At 42.4% G+C, this 18,340-nt stretch overlaps 1 non-coding gene across 1 annotated transcript; it reads left to right on the forward strand.

Annotated features, from left to right (window-relative positions):
* Positions 1-259: 259 nt before the first annotated feature.
* On the forward strand, positions 260-366 carry LOC142178836 (small nucleolar RNA R71). The gene has a single exon (XR_012707047.1). It is a non-coding gene; the product is annotated as a small nucleolar RNA R71 (small nucleolar RNA).
* Positions 367-18,340: the final 17,974 nt, after the last annotated feature.

Genomic DNA, 18,340 nt, shown 5'->3' on the forward strand with positions numbered 1-18,340 from the left:
TCTTTCATATTTCCTTAGCCGTAGCATCAAATTGTACATGCACATATGTATTAGCATCAACTTCGTGAACATCAGTTGATCTTCTTCTTTCAGCACTCTCAGAGGGACAGTGATTAGCATCTTCAGATAACTCATCAAGAATTGTAACTATCTCCTCTAGAGTCTTCTTCATCAAAGGGCCTCCCACTCATTGCTCAATGTTCTACGCGAGGTCGGTGTCAATCCTTCCCAAATATCCTGGAGTTGCATCTAGAGTTCAATTCCGCTATGTTGACACTTTCTAACTATCTCCTTAAACCTCTCCCATGCTTCAAAAACAGTTTCAGTCTCTTTCTGGTAGAAGTTATGGATTTCTCTTCTAATCTTGCCCGTCTTATCTGGGAAGAAATATTTATCAAGGAATTTTCTGGTTATCTCCTCCCAAGTTCTAATCGATCTACTGGGCAAACTCTGAATCCACTCTTTAGCATCATCTTTAAGTGAAAGGGGGAATGCCCTTAAATACACTGCATCTTGTGACACCCCATTGTATTGAAATATGTTCATAATCTCCTCGAAGTCCATTTGATATGTGTTTGAAATTTTGTTTGGCTTCCCTCTGAAGACACATCAATTCTGAAGGGTTTGAAGCAACCCTTGCTTCAACTCGAAATTATTTGCTGTAATTGGAGGTGGTCTAACACTTAATAAGCCTTAATTGTAGACCGGTCTAGCATAATCGCCTAATGGCCTCCCAGGCAAGGGTTGATGTTGATTAAGTCTAAGACCCCTCTCTTCTTCATACATGTTTTGCAAATCTCTAATAGCTGCTTCCTCAGCATCCCGTGCAACTTTTTCTCGTTGTTGGCCTGCCTCTCTTGCAGCCAAATCTATATTATCATCACCATTTCCATCCATAGCTTCTTTGGTTGAGGATTACCCAACCTTTTCTGATGTTCTTTTGTGAGATTTCTATCCTTCATCAACAGTCGCAGTTGCTTTTATATCTCTGACTCGTATCGTAGCACTTCTTTCGTAGAAGTTCTAGTCATGCACCACTCTGAAACTATAACCTACGCACAATCAACGAACACCAAATGTAAAAAGAGAAAAATAAAATAAAAGAAAAAGAAAAATTCCTGAATTAGCACTACAAACTATTTTAAATACTATTGATTACCAATCCCCGACAACGATGCCAAAATTTGACGTGCTTAGAACACACACTTAAATTATGCTCGCTAATCAAATATAGTATAGTATAATATCGTATCCACATGGATTGGATTTAAATAATATTTTTGTAGTTTCTAGCTTTGTTGCTATCCAAGATAATCAACAATTTAATTTTATGATTTCTAACTACAATTAACTAAGAAGACACCCAGGAGATATGCAAGTAAGATATAAACCATAAGACATAGTGAGGGTACACATTCAAATAATGCTTGTAGGAAACCATATCTATGGTCTGCACAATTTGCTTGGGGCCGCAGATGATGACTTGCAGACCACACAATTTTGTTGCAGCAACAAAAGTCGACTGCGACCCGTACAATTCTACTTGCAGCCGCACATCTGAGACCCAACAAATGCCAACTCTCTGATGACAGAGAATTGGCTGGTGTGCGACACCAACACGATTTCTGCGGTCCGCATAATTAAACTTGCGGCCGCACATTGGAGACTGAAAGTAGGGACTCTCTGATGACAGTAAAAGTGTATTTCTGCAGCCACAATGAGAATTCTGCGGTCCGCACATTTTACCTTGTGCCGCAAATCCCTTCTTCACTAATGCTGCCCTAAAATCAATTTTTGCGGACCGCATAAATTTAGGTGCATCCGTATAATTCAAAAATTACGAACAGTTCAGTTGTTTCATTCTAGTTTTTTCAATTCCGTGCACAATTTGACACAGCAACATCATAAAAACATGAAAATATGTTAACCTATTCCTCATAGAGCATGTATTATTTAACCCATTATAGATTTACCCCTACATGGATACACAATTGAATTCTAATGACAAATGGCCTAAAAATAACTAAAAATCTACAAATTAAAAGAAAAAGATTAACAAGAAATTGAATCATACCAGATGAATGAGTGTAATGAGTGACTGATCAAGGATGTTGTGTATGTGGACAAATGAAATCACCAAGAAATTTCAAGAGGGCACTATTTCTATGCTCAGAGAGTGAAAAACGTAACAAATGCCCTTGTTCCTCAAATTATACGAGTTGGTTGGCTAAGGGAAAGAAGAGCAAGTGCGGTCACACAATTTCATGTGCGGTCCGCACTCTAGTACCTGGTGACCTTAACTCAGCATCTCATCTGCGGTCCGCACAATTTTGTGTACGGACACAGATTTCATATTGCGGCTGCAGATTTCTTTTTATGGACACACATCGACCTTTTCTCTGACAGACTAAACTTCAGAGAGTTGACATTTTCAACCTTTCATTTGTGCGGTCTGCAAGATAATTGTGCGGTAACATTGTACTTTTGTTGCAACAACCATAAATGTGCAGTCCACACAAATCAACTGCGGTCCACAATTCTTGCAATACTTAGCCAGATTTCTGTCCACAATTCCTTTAAGTCTACACTCCACACTTCAAATCAAGTTTGCATACAAATAACACCAAACTACAAAAGAAGAAAAAAAAGGAAAAGAAACATGGGTTGCCTCCCAAGAAGCGCCTGATTTAACGTCGCGACACGACACAGAATACCCTCAATTGAAATGAATGACCGCCACGACGTGGCTATCTCAAACTTTTCCCAAGTAGTGCTTCACCCGGTGACCATTGACTCGGAATACTTCATTGTTTTTATTCTTCAAATCCAATGCACCAAAAGGTGTCACACCCATGATTTCAAAAGGACCATTCCATTTAGACTTTAGCTTCCCGGGAAATATCCTCAGCCTTGAGTTAAACAACAATACAAGATAGCCCACCTTGAACTTTTTGTTCCAAATGTATTTGTCATGAAGAAATTTCATCTTTTCTTTGAACAAGGACGAACTTGCATAAGCATGGTACCAGAACTCATCCAATTCATTCAAATATGCAACCCTCAAGTTAGCAGCTACATCCCAATCAAGATTGAACTTCTTTAGAGCCCACATGGCCTTGTTCTCTAGTTCCGCTAAAAGATGACAAGCTTTTCCGAACACCAACCGGTATGGCGACATTCTGACAGATGCTTTGTAAGCCGTTCGATAAGCCCATAATGCATCATAAAGCTTCTTGGACCAATCTGTCCAATTAGCATTCACCGTTTTGGACAATATACTCTTTATCTCCCGATTGGAAACTTTCACTTGCCTACTAGCTTGTGGGTGATAAAGAGTCATGACTTTGTGAGTAACACCATACTTGCTAAGCAAGGTGTCGAAAGCCTTATTGCAAAAAGGTGACCCCCCATCGCTTATAATAGCACGTGGAGTACCAAACCGTGTGAAAATATTCTTCTTCAAGAAAGTCACCATACTTCTCGCCTAATTGTTGGGTAAAGAAACGGCCTCAACCCATTTGGACACGTAATCAACCGCGACCAAGATGTAGGTGTTTCCACAAGAACTCACAAAAGGGCCCATGAAGTCAATACCCCACACATCAAAAATATCAATCTCCATGATGATTGTGAGAGGCATTTCATTCTTATTTGAGATTCCACCGTCTCGTTGACATTCATCATATCTTTTCACTAGCTCACTTGAATCCTTGTAAAGAGTGGGACAATAGAACCCGCAACTAAGCACATAGGCAGTCGTTCTTGCTCCACCATGATGACCACCATATGGCGAAGAATGACAAGCCCCAGGAATTTCACCTTGCTCTTCTTCCGGTACATATCTTCTAATCACCCTATCCGTTCAAATCCGAAAAAGATATGGTTTATCACAATAATAATCTTGACAATCCCATTTGATCTTCTTCCTTTGGTTTGAGCAGAACTCATCTGGAATGAGTCCACACACAAGAACATTTGCTAGATACGCGAACCATGACACCTTTTTCATTGAAATAGCCAAGAGTTGCTCATCGTGGAAGGGGTCATTGATTTCGAGGCCATCATGCGGCCTCCCCTCCTCCTCCAAACGAGATAAGTGGTCCACCACTTGGTTTTCACTCTCTTTTCTATCTTGGATGTCAATATCAAACTCTTGCAACAAAAGCACCCATCTCATCAACCGAGCTTTGGAGTCCTTCTTGCTTATAAGATAATGAAGCGCAGCATGATCTGTGTGGACAATGACTTTTGCACCCATCAAGTACGAGTGGAACTTCTCAATTGCAAACACAATGGTAAGGAGCTCTTTCTCCGTAAAGGTATAGTTGACTTAGGCTATTCATGGTCTTACTAGCATAGTACACCGGATAAATTATTTTTTTGATGCGTTACCCCAAAACAGCCCCAACCGCTACGTCATTTGCATCACACATGAGTTCAAAAGGGACACTCCAATTTGGAGCGGTGATGATAAGAGTAGTTATCAACTTGAACTTCAACAAAGCCCTCATGCAATCATCATTGAAGTTGAACGTAGCATCATTTTCAAGAAGCTTGATCAACGGGTTCACCACCTTAGAGAAATCTTTGATGAAACGCTGGTAAAACCTCGCGTGGCCTAAGAAACTCCACACACCCTTCACCGAAGTTGGAGGTGGAAGTTTAGAAATTACCTCAATCTTTGCCTTGTCAACTTCTATTCCATTCTTTGAGATTTTGTGGCCAAGGAAAATGCCTTCCTCGACTATGAAATGACTTTTCTCCCAATTAAGCACCAAATTTGTTTCTTCATATCTAGCCAACACTTTATCCAAATTTGCAAGACAATCATCAAAAGAATCTCCAACTACCGAGAAGTAGTCTATGGAAAATTCTAGGTAGTCCTCCACCATGTCCGTGAAGATAGCCATCATACACCTTTGAAAAGTCACCGGTGTATTGCACAAACTGAATGGCATCCGCTTGAAGGCAAATGTATCATAGGTACATGTAAAGGTTGTTTTCTATTGATTTTATGGAGCAATAAAAATTTGGTTGTAGCCCGAATACCCATCAAGAATGTAATAGAAAGCACGGCCAGCCAATTTATCAAGCATTTAATCTAAGAAAGGAAGTGAAAACTGATCCTTCCTTGTGACTTTGTTAGCTTGAGATAGTCCATACACACCCTCCACCCAGTCACCGTTCTTATAGAAATCAACTCATTCTTGTCATTGGTGACCACCGTCATGCCCCTTCTTTGGGACACATTGAACTGGAGAAGTCCACGAACTATCGGAGATGGGGTAGACAAACCTGGCATCCAGCCATTTGATAATCTTCTTCTTGAAAACTTCTTGCATAGCCTCATTGAGTCTCCTTTTATGTTCAATAGATGGTTTGGCGCCATTCTTCAACTTGATCTTATGCATGCAAAAGGCGGGGCTTATCCCCCGAATATCCGCCAATGTCCACCCAATAGCCTTCTTCTTCTTCTTCTTCTTCTTTTGTAGCACCGCCAATATGGAATCTACCTACACGTTAGTCAAATAAGAGGAAAGAATAACTAGTAAAGTAGAACAAGGACCAAGAAATTCATACCAAAGATGTGAGGCAATGGCTTCAACTCCAAGGTAGGAGGCTCTTCAATAGAAGGCTATGTAGGAGTAGTTGTCCTATTTTCAAGATCCAAGGACAATTTTCAGGGTGCATAGTTGTACGACCCCATTCCTTGGAAAACGTTTACACATTCCATGAAGCCATCCATCTCGGCATTATCAAAGTTGAGCAAGACGACCTCCAACATATCACCAACACCGATCAACAATAACATTGGTCACCAATTCCACAAAAGAGCACACCTCATTGCTATTTGGTTGCCGTATGGACTTACACACACGAAAAATCACTTTTTCATCACCAACCTCGAATGTAGTTCTCCGGCTTCACCATCACAAAGATCCTTCCCCGCATAAAGGAAAGGTTTTTCAAGAATAATCGGCACCTCATAATCAACTTCACAATCTTGAATGACAAAATCCCCCTGAAGAATAAATTTATCAACACGATCCAAGACATATTCAATCACTCCCAAGGGTCTCTTCATAGTTTGATCAGCCATTACAATCTCATAGAGGTGGGTCTTGGTTTCTCAATCCCCAAAGTCTTGAAAACTTAATAGGGAATCAAATTGATACTTGACCAAAATCATAAAGAGCTTTAGCAAACTCGGCACTTCCAATTGTACAAGAAATCGTGAAAGCACCGGGATCCTCCAACTTAGGAGCCATTGAATGCACAATTGCACTCACTTGATGAGTGACTTTGATCGTTTCAAAATTCATTGACCGCTTCTTTGTCACGACATCCTTTATGAACTTTGCATAACCGGGAATTTGCTCCAAAGCTACAATTAATGGCACATTAATTGAGCTCTTCATCATTTGAATAAACTTCTTGAATTGGTTTTCACCATTTTTCTTGGCAAGTCTTTGAGGGTATAGAGGTGGAATCTTAGGCAATGGTGCCTTAGCCTTTTTCACTACCAGCTCCGGTATATCAATAATGTGATCCTTAGACAGGTTCACCTCCTTTTGAGTCTCTTCCACACCATCATCAATATTAATCTGAACTTCATTATTAGATTGCACCACATTGTTCGGGATCTCTTCTTCTTGTACCACTTGCTCATCATCCACAAGTTGCCTTTGACTTGAGATGGGTGCATTTCCACCTCTTCCACTTCTTGTAGTAACGGTCATGGCATGCCCCATGTTGTTTCCACTCTTTGGGTTTACTACCGTGTCACTTGGTAGTACCCCCTTAGGACGAGAATTTAGAGCTTGAGAGATTTGCCCCATTTGAACTTCTAAGTTGCGGATTGATGTGTTGTGTGAGGCAAGTTGGGCATCTGAATCAGCATTCTTTTTCATCATTTTCTTGAACATGTTTTCAATATGCCCCACCTTGTTGTTTGAAGAACTTGAACCATGGGAAGGATAAGGAGGCGGGGTTGTTTGATTGTTGATACATTGGGGGCCTTTGAAAGCCCGACCCCCAATTGCCTTGATTGTTTTTCCATATGCCTTGATTTGTTACCCCCCCCCCCCCCAATTTCCTTGATTATTTCCACTCCAATTTCCTTGATTGTTGTTATTATGCCAATTCCCTTGATTGTTGTCACCACTCCAATTTCCTTGGTTGTTAGAATTCCAATTGCCTTGATTGTTTTGAGGTCGCTATTGTTGTTGGTTTAGACCTTGGAAGTTGTTTCTTTGGCCTTGAAAATTGTTCACATATTGCACCTCATCTTCTTGTTCATTATAAGAATAATATTGATCAAAACCATTATCTTCTTGCACATAATTCTCCACTCGATTTTGCACTTCTGGACCTTTAGTCCTCCTCTTATTCACCATCATGTTTACTCCCTCCATGGCATTGATTTGCTTGGGATTTTGCACTTGATTTAGTTGGGCCTTTTCTAGTTGCATCATGGTGATTGTCAACTCGGCAATGGCTTGCCCATGGTATTGTAACTCTTTGTAAATATGGATCATGTTTGGGTCACCTTGTGGAATATTGGCCCGGGATTGCCAAGCCGATGACGTTTTTGCCATCTCATCCAAAATCTTACACACATCTGCATAAGGATTAGTCATGAAATTCCCACTGGCAAGTTGATTCACTACACATTGTTTGGTTGTGTTAATCCCACGATAGACAGTTTGTTGAATCATAATCTCCGTCATATCGTTGTTGGGACATTCCTTAACCATTGTTCTATAGCGTTCCCATATCTCGTGTAGTTGTTCATTTGAATCTTGCTTGAATGCCAAAATGTCATCTCGAAGTGTAGTCATGTGCCCCGGAGAGAAGAACTTAGAAATAAACGTTTCCGCCAACTCATCCCAAGTGTGAATGGAATGGTTCGGCAATCGTTCCAACCAATCTAAAGCTTTCCCCCATAAAGAGAAGGGAAAAAGCCTTAGCCTCAATGCATCCTCGGAGACGTTTGTTTGTTTGCTCCCCCAACAAGTATCCACAAACCCCTTCAAATGTTTGTACGCATTTTGAGTTGGAGCAACGGTGAAGAAACCATGTTGCTCAAGCAAAGTGAGCATCACATTGGTGATTTGAAAGTTGTCCGCCCTAATACGGGGAAGGACTATTGCACTTGCATATCCTTCATTGGGTAATATCCAGTGTGGAGCCGCTCGTGGTGGAGGTGGGGGTAGAGCGGGGACATTGTCATGAGGCACGCGACCTCTTCTATTGGCTTGAGGTTCAAGAGGAAACTTATCAACTTGATCATCCTCGACGTCCACATCTCCAAAGGCAAATTTTTGAGCTCATTGTTTGCCATGGTTGTACCTATTATTTCTCACACAAGTTAGTAACACAGAAGGAAAAGAATATATTCCAAAAACAAACCCAAACATATAGCTAACACCGTTTTAACTCCCCGGCAACGGCGCAAAAATTGATGACATCCACAACACACCTCTATAAGAGATATGATACAATCGTATGCAATAATAATTACCCAACTATGAGTCGGCGTCGAATCCACTAGGAGTTATGAAGGGTGTTAGGAGTATATATTTGAAGCAAGCAAATAGGTTATGTAAGATTACATTTCCACAACAAGATTTTTTTTCTATTTCTACCGTTACTCTAATTAATGCAAGCTAAAGAAAATAGATTATAGATAAATATTTTTGAGGTTTTTCCAATTGGATTAAAGGCCTAGGGATGTGACCATAACCTAGATGTTTGCCTAATGTGATAAAGATGTTTACTCTTGTCTTGTTGATTAGGGTGTACTATAGCTCTCAACTCCACATTACCCACTCAATACCTCTTGGTCAAAGAGTGATTTTTCTCAATTTGGGTTTCTCAAGTCCAAATGGGTATCAACCAAAACATTTGATAAGAGCTCAAGTCAGGTTCTTACTATATCTTGTTTGAACCCGTTAATTAGGTTAATCAATCTCTTAATTAATCCAATTCCTTGTTAGCTATGTTATCCTAGACTATGTCCTTCTTTCTCAAGACGAGACTAAGTCAAATAGGCATGAATCAATGTTTGCAACCATTAATTCTAAAATTGAAGCATGAACTAAGATAAATAATCAACACCCAATCATAAACAAGCATAAAATTAATCACCCATAAGGTTTACACACTAGGTGAGTCACAACGCTAGTAAAAATCTAGCTACTCATAATGGGATTTGAAGAAAATAAAGATGAAAAGCTAATTAAACTCATAATGGAAGATTAAAATGATGAAATCTAATGTTAAAATACTCAAATAAGCTAAAACTTCCTAAAATAGCAAAGAGAAACGACTACAAAACTTTTTATGTTCTAACTTGACCTAATTTTGTGAAACTCATCTATTTATATAGGGACAAAAATTACGGACAAAAATACGGGAGGTTCTGCGGCCGCATAATTTCATGTGCGGTCCGTAGATTTCTTCAGTTGGCAGGAAGGTGAGTTCTTTGGACGCACATTTCTAGACTGCGGTCGCGAGGCAATCTTCTGCTGTCGGGAGACCATCTTCTGCGACGGCACAATTCTTGTGCGGTCCACACTTCACAAAGGCTCCTGGACCTGGTATATTTGCATACTCTCTTATCTTTGACTCTTAAGCCAGTTCTGCGGCTGCACAATTCATGTGCGGCCCGTATATTGCTGAAGGTTCTGTTAGATTTTTCTTCTTAGTTTGCGGCTGCACATGGAATTCTGCGGTCCTCAATTTCTTTTGCGGCCGCAGAATTCCTTCTGCAGACCGCACATTTGTGCTTCTGCGCCCTTTATTGCCTTGTGCTTCAGAACACTTTTTTTTAAGTCGAATTTTATCTCGGGAGACCAAATTTCCAGCATTCCTGCAATTTGCACCATTTCATTAGTTTCAAGAACACAATTTAATACTTTCGGACAAAACAAAAGTTAAAATGTGCTAATAAGCATTCAAAATCCCCACTTATCACAGTTAACCAAGGAGAAATGACAAAAATAATAAGTTATTTCCCTAGCAACCTCATGAACGCTATCAACTAAAGTTGCGAAACAGTGGGCGGGGACGTGATACCCAACGCTTCCCCTAGGCGCGAGAGGTCGCCTCCCCTTCAATGCAGCATTACAAAACATAGTGAAAAATAGGCCTCCACCTCCGCAGAAGAAGGGACTCCCCCAGCTGTGAAAAGACTCCTCGAAACATGGCTGACCAACACGCTGGCGAGCATGCTCAACAAGCCCGCTCCAGGAACGACTACAAAAACCGCAAGAGCTTGCATGATACAACAAACGGACGAGAAGTGCAACCGACCAAACCCTCCGACGATAGGTATAACTCACAATATTACTAACAGTGCAAGTGACAACGCCCTCGCTGCCGTTCTAAAAAGGATGGAAGAAATGGAGAATGAAAACAAAGCACTCCGAGACCAAATGAAAGAACACCAAGAACGAGTCAACAAAATATCGGGCGCTCCTAAGCTGTTGCCAAAAAGGGACGCCGGCAAGTTCGTGGAGCAGTCGTAGAGCGATGACGCAACCCAGCATGCCATACAAAAGACCTTCAAAATGCCACCCTACCTCAGGATATATGACGGAATGACCGATCCCGAGGATCATGTGACCCTTACGGGAGGGGCATTGACATGGTATTCACATGTACAAGCCCGCTCCATAGAAAATTTTGAGGAAATGGGTGATACATTCGTAACTGCCTATGCCGGAGCCAAGAAGGCCGAAGCAAGAGTAAACGACATATTCGCTAACAAGCAGTCTTTGGGATAGGGACTAAGGAACTTTCTCGTCCGATTCAACAGAGTAAGGATGACTCTGCCGAACGTGTCCGAAGGGATGTCGGTCGCGGCTTTCCAGAACGAGTTGAGTAGAGATGGTTTAAGAGCAACTAGAAAACTGTTGAGCCGATCGATGAAATATCCTCCAACTACTTGGGATGAAATCCATAATGCCTATTGTGCCGAGGTCCGAGCAAACGAGGACAACCTTAATGGACCAACACATCGGCTAATCTCTGGGAATAATCACCTGGTCTTGCGACCCAACAGGGAACGACACCAACCATACGTCAGGGCGGCCTCCACACCTTTCCCCTGCTATGAAGAAGGCCTATCCAGGACAAAGACATGGACTCACCGGAACGAGCGAGGTATTCCCTCTTTATTATCTCCTCACAATTATTTCGTGTCACCTACAAAAATAGTCTATGTTCTTGAGAAACTGGGAACGAAGGTAAAGTGGCCGCCAAAGATGAGATTTGATCCAACACCAGAAACTCCGACGTCCTCTATGAGTTATACCAGGAATGTGGGCACAAAATAGAAGATTGCATCGCCCTCAGAAAAGAAGTTTAAACATGTTGCGGCAGGGACACCTCAAAGAGTTGTTAAGCGACAAGGGGAGAAATAAACGTGAACACCAGGGCCCGCCAAAGGCACCATCACCAGCTCGTAATATCAACATGATCATTGGTGACTACGATGATGCCTCTGTCAACGGAGTGAAGTTCAACACCAATCACAATATCAAGCATTCTATCACCCGCAAACGGTATGACAGACTCGAATAAAGTATCATCTTCTATGAGTCGGATGCCGACGGTTTGACTTTCCCTCATAATGATATCCTCAGCATTACTTTATGCATTTTAGATACTGATGTCAAACGTATCATGGTGCATTATAAGGGTGGAGTGTGCATTATCCATCCCCAAGTCCTCAGCCAAATGAGACTCGAGTATAAGATAGTGACGCATTGCATCGCGCTAACCGGTTTTAATAATGCAATTGAGCGGACGTCATGGAAAATTACACTCCCCGTCTTGGCCGGCGGCTTAACTCTGGAGACGACATTCCACATCATGGACTAGGCCACCACGTACAACGCCATAGTGGGACGACCATAGATACATCCCATGAGAGCCATCCCCTCCAGCCTTTAACAAGTAATCAAATTTCCAAAACCTTGGGGAATATTTGTCATACGAGGAGAGCAACGCACTTCCCGGGAATGCTACCGCATTGCCTTAGACAGCACAACAACCCAACAGAAAAAAGACAAGGAAAAAGAAGCATAACAATCAACAAGGCCTGGGTAAATTCAAGGAGAGACCAGGGACGTTATCATGGATCCCGAAACGGTCGAGGCTGTAGATACGACCATAGAAGACCTCGACCCATTTCAATTGGACCTTAACGACCGTAGAAAAAAGGCCTACATTGGCTGCAAACATCGGGAACCAGGTAAATTCAGTCAATTCTTAATAACTAACGCATGTTTATTTGCCTTCAGCCCTGCAGATATCTCGGGTGTCCCAAGGGAAATCACCATGCATAAATTAAATGTCGACCCATTCCACCCCCCAGTAAGACAGGCCAGGCGTAAATTCAACCTCGCCATTAACGATGCAGTCCGCTAGGAGATGGAAAAACTGTTAGAGAACGACTCCATCAGGAAGTCGAAGTACCCCAAGTGGATCGCCAACATAGAGATAGTCAAAAAGTAAAATGGAAAATGGCGAATGTGCGTGGATTTCACAGACTTGAACAAAGCATGTCCGTAGGTTTCGTTCCCACTGCCCCACATTGACCAACTCATCGATGCAACATCTGGGCACGAACCACTGAGCTTCTTGGACGCGTATTTAGGCTATAACCAAATACTTATGGAGGAAGAAGACCAGGAGAAGACCACATTCATCACCCACCAAGGAACGTATTGTTATAGGGTCATGTCGTTTAGGCTGAAAAATGCGGGGGATACATACTAAAGATTGGTCAAAAATATTATTCAAAGACCTGCTCGGCAAGACCATGGAAGTCTATATAGATGACATGTTGGTCAAATCCATAAAGGCAAAGGATCACATCGATCATTTAAAGGGATATTTCGACATACTAAGACGATATGGAATGAAATTGAACCCGGAGAAGTGCATGTTTGGCGTAGCCTTGGGAAAGTTCTTGGGTTTTTTGGTGCCGCAACGGGGGATCAAGGTCAACCTAGACCAAATCAAAGCTATCGAGGGGATACCTAGTCCAAAGGTTGACTAGTCGAATCAACGCTCTATCAAGATTCATCTCGCGGTTGTCTAACAGATGTCGCAAATTTTTTGGCGTACTAAAAAAGGACAACGACCTCAAATGGACTCCCTAGTGCATCCAGGCTCTGCGAGAACTGAAGGCATACCTATCATCACCACTTCTGCTTTCAAAATCTGAACCTGGGGAGCAGTTCCTCGTCTATCTAGCCGTCTCCGAAGTAGCGGTAAGTGTAATCCTGATCCGCAAAAACAAAGGTATGCAATCTCCCATCTATTACATTGGAAAAACACTCGTCGACGCCGAGACGAAGTACCCGCACCTCGAAAAATTGGCTCTGGCATTGGTCGAAGCTTCAAGAAATCTTAGACCCTATTTCTAGTGCCACCCCATATCGGTCATTACAACCTTCCCCTAAGGAGCATTTTGCATAAACTCAAGCTTCGAGGATGCTGGCCAAGTAGGCCATCGAGCTAAGTGAGCATGATATCACATACTATCCTCGAACGATGATAAAGTCGTAGGTGCTCGCCGACTTCATCACCGACTTCAGTGCAAAGATACTGCCTGAAGTTGAAAAGGAAGCCGTCCAAGCTTCCCACCAAACACAAGACCTCTAGGTCCTATACACCGATTGCGCATCTAACGCATCAAGGTCCAGACTGGGACTCGCACTCGAGGTCCCTACATGCAAAGTAATTTGCCAGTCCATAAGGTTCCCGGATATGACTAACAACGAGGTCGAGTATGAGGCCTTAATTGCAAGGTTGAGGCTACCAATCAAATATAAAGTGAAGCTGTTGAAACTCTGTTGTGATTCCCAGCTCGTAGTCAACCAAGTTACGGGAACTTTCCAAATCAAGGAACAAAGTTTGCAAAGATATCAGATCGAAATCTGCAAGCTACTGCCTGAGTTCGATGAATGCCAGCCCGGCCAGATCCCACGTGCGCAGAATGCCAAATCAGATTGGCTTGCCAAATTGGCCGAAGTAGATTGGCTCGCCAAATTGGCCGCAACAACCAACAACATTACGACTGGTGATAAAAGTGTAGTCCACCTCCTCAACTCGTCACTAGACCAAATTAGGGTTGTGCATGGATCGGATCGGATCGAATTTAGTACATCTCATATTGAAATTTTGTATTTCGGATTCTACAAAATGTAATCCGAATTCAATCTGAATTAATATCGGATCGGATTGGATTTTAAATTTTAGATCGAATAAATATTTCAGATTTTCTAATTGGATTATACGTATTATTAAGGCTATTACTAATCTAATCGGCTAATGTATCTGCCTTATCTGTTTCTTCTGTGTTCTGTGCTAATACAAACATCTCTTTGCTTTTCATCCCTTTTATCAGCATTGCATCTCTAAGAAAATATTTCTCTGCAGGTTCGAGTTGTTATGCCTCTAAATTGCAAAACTCATACTTATATTTTCTTTGTAGAGGAGGCAATACAACAAGAAAATTTATGTTTCTGCAATTATGAAGTTACTATAGTGCCATTGTAGCTAAGTCCAGCAATTGTAAAGGTAATAACTTGGAGGAAGATGTAAAGGAAGTACTGGCTATCCGAAATTAAAGTTTAGTATTTATACATGCCCTAATAATTTTGAATTTTGGATCGGATCAGATTAAAATTATACCAATCCGAATCCGATCTGGATATCCAAAATTTTAATAAACATAATTCGAAATGCGATCCAAATATTTGAAATCCAAAATCCAAAATTGAGCGGATCGGTTCGGATTTCGGATATCCGATCCAAATACACAACCCTAGACCAAATCGAGGTTAGAACCATAAGCTTAACTTGGTATTGGCGCAATCGTATTATCCCCTATTTGCAGGACGACATACTCCTAGACGACAAGAAAGAAGCCAAGAAATTAAGAATGCAAGCAGCCAGATACAATCTCCTTCAGAGCGAACTGTACAAAAGGACTAACTGTAGTCTTTGGCGAAATGTCTGGGCCTAAACCAGACCCAACACGTCCTCGAAAAAGTCCATGAAGGCCATTATGGCGCTCACTCCGGCAATCGAGCACTAGTCAGATGCTTCATACAAGCAGGATACTATTGGCCCACCATAAAAAAGGACGCCTCAGACTTCGTGAGAAAATGCAAACAATGCCAAAAGTACTACCTAATGATTCACCAAGCAGGCGAACACCTCCACTCAGTCACAGTCCCGTGGCCGTACATCAAATAGGGAATAGATATCATGGGGCCCCTCCCAGCAGGGTGAGGTAATGTACGATTCCTTTTGGTTTTAACTGACTATTTCTCTAAATGGGTGGAAGCAGGAGCATTCGCCCAAATACGGGAACAAGAGGTAATCGCCTTTATATGGAGGAACATCATCTGCCGATTCGGCCTACCCAAGGAGATCAGTTGTGACAACGAATCCCAGTTCACGGGAAAGAAAATCGCTCAATTCTTTGAGAAGTGACACATCAAGAGGATACTCTCAACCCCATATCACCTAGTGGGTAACGGGAAAGCAGAGTCCTCCAACAAGTCCATACTAAACATCATGAAGAAAAAGCTCGAGGACACCAAGGGACTGTGGCCAGAAATACTACCAGAAGTATTATGGGCCTACCGAACAACTCCAAAGACGAGCTGAGGAGAGACGCCTTACTCTTTGGTCTATGGGACCGAGGTAGTAATACCAGTCGAAGTCGGAGAACCCAGTCTAAGGTACTCCCACGAAAGCGGTACGAGTAACGTTGAGAGAAGAAGGCAGGAACTCGATGAAATTGACGAATGAAGAGATATGGCGTACATAAGAATGGTCGCTAAAAAACAACAAGCAGAACGCTCTTACAACAAGAAAGCAAAGGTCTGACTGCTTAAAGTTGGGGACTACGTGCTGAAAGCCAAAGCTTAAGCGAGCAAAGACCTCCGGGAAGGCAAGGTGGGAAAAAACTGGGATGGTGCGTACAAAATCACATCCAAAGCAAACAAGGGTTCATTCCAACTATAAACAATGGAAGGAAAGCAATTACTAAACAATTAGAACCTCAGCCACCTCAAATACTTCAACTTCTAAGAGAAAGTGTCCCCCAAGTCATACTCTTTTTCCCTCGCTTGACTTTTGTCCCATTTGGGTTTTCTCAAGGAGGTTTTTACTGAGGCGGCGAAGGGAACACAACGACTCGAAGTATGCAAGGGAGAGACTCTTGTTATTTTCATTGCTCGACTCCTCAATACTCTCCAAGTCAAACAATGAGAGACTAGGTAGACTGGGATTGGGACTGGAATGCCAGCCAACACCCAAAATCTGTAACTCTCTCCAAGTATGTAACCAAAGCAACAACGTCAAAGTAATAAGAAACTTACGTTTATCAGGATACTTTCTTTGTATAAAGGTTATGTTTGACCACGCTCGAACAAACACCTACCGGCCCTCAGTCGCGATTTAACGAAAAGGTTATATTCGACCTCGCTGGAACAAGAACCTACCGGCCCTCGACCTCGGGTTAACAAAAAGGTTATGTCCGACCTCGCTCGAACAGATACCTACCGGCCCTCGGCTGTGATTTAGCAAAGGTGATGTTCGACCTCGCTCGAACAAATACCTACCGATCCTCGGCCATAGTTTAACGAAAATGTTATGTTCGACCTCGCTCGAACAAACACCTATCGACCCTCGGCCACGATTTAACTAAAAGGTTATGTTCGACCTCGCTCGAACAAACACCTACCAGCCCTCGACTGGTGTTTAAGAAAAGGTTATATTTGACCTCACTCGAACAAATACCTACCTGCCTTCAGTCGCAACTTAACAAAAGGTCAAAATCGGCCAAATCTCAACGAAGACACATACTTGACCTATATAAATAAATGGCTGATATGACCCACGAATACTTGGATCCAAGGCCATGGCCAGCTGAAAGACAACAACAATGAGGACAAAAACCGAAACAAGCAAACAACTAAAACAAAAAATATACAAGTACGGAAAAGTAAACCACATGAATAGAAGAAGATGCAAGGAACGACTTTGATATTTTATACGTAAGTTTTTTACAAAAGGATCTTGAAGACGCCGACAAAAATACACAAAAAGTTAAAAAGAAAACTACTGGCCATCACCATTACGGCCTTCAGTGCCCTCGCCAGCTCAGTCTCCAACAACATCACCACCCTGACCACCGATACCCTTACCGTCTCGTCCCCTAGTACCCTCTCCATCCTCGCCCGGAGGGTATATGGAATCATACCAGGACTCGTCCTTGAGGCGATCTATAGCATATTTATCACCCTCATCTAGACGAGGAGTAGTCGGATAACCACAAGCAACCCGAGCCTTGCGAGCCTTGAGACAAACACCCTAGAAGTAGGCAATAGAAATAAATCCCACTACATGCAACTCGTGAAGCACATCTAGTCGAGCATTGGCGTGAATCTACTCTTCGTACAAGTCACAAGGAATGCTGGGGAAGCCAAAATCCATAGATGAAGAAGGTCGTTCAAGCAGTTTAGCCTTATCGGCCTCTAAAGCAGCAACCTAATCATAAAGATTAGAGGTCTCTTTCTCCAACTCCCTAATCCTTTCATCGAGCCGATCTTCTTTAAGCCTTGCCGTTGACAATTCATTTTCTCGTTAGGAAAGGAGAGTTCGGACTACCACCTCAAGGGACTCCGTCTTCCTTAAAGCCTCCGACCGGGCAGACTCCGCCTTCTCTAGCTGGCCTCGCAGCGAGAGCCTCCACCCTGAATTGACACTCCTCAAGTTGGCCTCGCAGCGAGATTACCTAAGCTTGGAGATCACTGCATTGGGATTCTACCCCCTGCTAAGCTCGAGCTCTTCCTCTTTACTCCTAAATGTCCCTTCCAAGACACTACATTTCCCAACTACCCGCACCATCTCTTCATATATTTCCTTCAAGTACTCCCTCAGTTGGCGTACATCACTGCTTTTGCGGAGCCGGCACCGGAGCTCTCGGTACTTCTTGAGGCATTTGAAGTACTTATCCTTCAACTTCACATAAATATCTTTACGTCTTGCTCCCTACAAGCACTTTCAATCTCTAGGACGACCGTCTCCAGAACATACAAAGAGAGTTAGAGCCTATGAAAGAGCAAAACGTAAAGAAAATAACGGATAACAAATGTACTCGCCCGACGGGCGAGACCAGCAATATTATATAAAAGGGTCACTATCATTCATAGTCCCGAGGGTTGTACCCTCAATTTCAAAATAAAGAGGACCGAGAGAGGGGACTATCTCTTCGGTATTCACAAGAAGATTACGATCCATCGGG

This window comes from Nicotiana tabacum, unplaced genomic scaffold (assembly GCF_000715075.1).
Source record: "Nicotiana tabacum cultivar K326 unplaced genomic scaffold, ASM71507v2 Un00001, whole genome shotgun sequence".
NCBI classification, from domain to species: domain Eukaryota; kingdom Viridiplantae; phylum Streptophyta; class Magnoliopsida; order Solanales; family Solanaceae; genus Nicotiana; species Nicotiana tabacum.